We start from the raw sequence: 2195 nt of genomic DNA, 5'->3' as shown, positions 1-2195 counted from the left end.
TGCCCCTTCCTGTCATGTTGAGAACATGCTATCTACCTGTTTTGTCTTTTTTTTTTTTTCCTTTTCTTTTTCAACACTTGACAAATAAACTGATTTAATTCCCAGAGGAACAAACATTAGAGGCCATAAAACATATTGAGCCAGTATCCCATGTACCTAGTTCCTGCTAGAGTTATGCCTTTTGGAGTTGTCTCCAAACATTACTCCCTAAAAACATCAATAAGCCTTCGCATTAGGAGTCTGGATTATTTATGTGATCCTTATGACTACATATATAAAAGCAACTCCTCGTTCCCCAAGTCAGGAGATCAGACTGCTATCCTCAAGATAGCCCTGAGCCTCTGTGGCCTAGTTAGGAGCTCCAAACCTCTACCTGTGGCTAAAACCAGGTCTACAGAGGGCTGGAGCTGCCTGTGGTGACTATTGGTGCCACCAGATTTGGGTTGTGAAATGTTCCTTGGCTTGCTGCTCTGTGCGTTCAGGTCCATGCAAAGGCTCCCAAAAGCATAAGCCCAGAGCTTTGCCCCACTAAGTGCTTCAAGATTGGCCTAGGAGTCACAGGTTAGTGATTAGGTAACTATTGACGCAGTGACAAATGCTTCCCAAGATATCCCCAAGATATGCTGCTTTCACAAAATGCACAAAATGCTCAGAAAAATAGTATCCCTAAACAAATAAAAATCTTCATCTCCTGATTTTATCACATCTAATTGGAATGAGCAGGGCTGTCATTTCATGGAAATCTCACAGCACCTATTCCTCTTCTAAGGTATTTTCCTCCCATTTAAATATCAGGAAAGTTTTCAGTTTTTGTAACAGGGACTGAACAGATGGGTGGGCAGACGGTGGGTATAAAATAGTGCCGCAGGAAACAGCCAAGGAAGCAGCTTGCTCCCATCCATTCCTGCTTGTTTATTAGAGGGAAGATTCTATTTGAGGTGTAGACTATAATGGGGCAGTGCCTCAAAAGCATACGGCCTAATCTCATCATGGTACCGTTGCTCAATAGCACCCACTGACTTCAGTGGGAACGAGGCTGCACTCAACAAACGATGTGATTTAAGTGCTGCCTGATATAAAAAGGGCATTCTGTGCAACACTTCTGCGTTCCGTGCCACCTGGAACACTGTAGGAGACTGAACAGGAAAAAAAAAAAAAGAGGATTTTATGAAATTAATGCCTTTATATGGAAACCATTATAGATAGTTCCAGGATGATAAAACCTACAGGAAAGAAAGAAAAGGCCAGACCCTCTCAGGGACACAATGAACTGATACCAAACTTAAGACTTTACATCTTGGCTCACCTTTTCTAGCAATGATACACATTTGCCGTCTGCCAAACAAATTCTTATTTGGTCATGAGCCTTCAGCAAATGCTGTCCTTTAAGACCCCCGTTTCGTTTTTCCTTTCAGTTTCTTCACTACCAGATGATCTTGGTGGGACCCAATTCTCTCCTCGCGTTTGAGTGCTCCTGCCTGCATCTTTGGTGATATAGCATCTGTGCTATGTCAGCTGCGTTGCCCTTTCCCCTTTCCTCACCAATTTCTCTTTGCAAAAGCACAATTATTATACCTATGAATAATTGAAATAAATGCTTGTTTAGATTACTAAAACAAGAGTATGACTTTAAGTACAACATCTCTGAACTTTATATAGGGACCTGGCAGAAATCAGGCTTTGTGAAGACAAGTGTAATGAACCAGCACCTTACAACCTCCCCTGCACCAATTAATATATATTGAAAGCCAAAAGTTTTAGTGTCTCCTGATTAGTTCTGAAGTGAGTGTATGTATTTTCTTCAAGCTCGTATTAGTTCAGATGCTCTTATGCAGTTTTAGCCTTTATTCCACAAGACTGTCATTTTACAGCAAGGCTCTTTATCTCTGAAAAGCTACATGTTATAAAGGTTATTAAAATTTTATGAGGAGTGTATCCTCAGAGCTAGTAAGTCTGGGCAGTCCTGTTCCACATCAGTGCTACCATGTTTTTGCATTACGAAGGGGTACAACAGGGAATTTAAATCCTGCCTGCTATTTACTTAAATCACCTTATTTTTCCTGTAGTTGTGTTATATTCTTAGCCAATAATACAACAGAATTTGCATTTTTAAGTATGGTACATTATTTCATTAATACCTTTAGAATGTTTTTTTTTTTTTTTTTTTTTTTTTTTTTTTTTTAATTTTTTTTATA

Source organism: Lagopus leucura, unplaced genomic scaffold, assembly GCF_019238085.1.
Source record: "Lagopus leucura isolate 7727_CA_CO unplaced genomic scaffold, USGS_WTPT01 Super-Scaffold_100159, whole genome shotgun sequence".
NCBI lineage: Eukaryota > Metazoa > Chordata > Aves > Galliformes > Phasianidae > Lagopus > Lagopus leucura.
The sequence above is the reverse complement of the archived record's forward strand: the minus strand, read 5'-3'. Positions refer to the sequence as shown.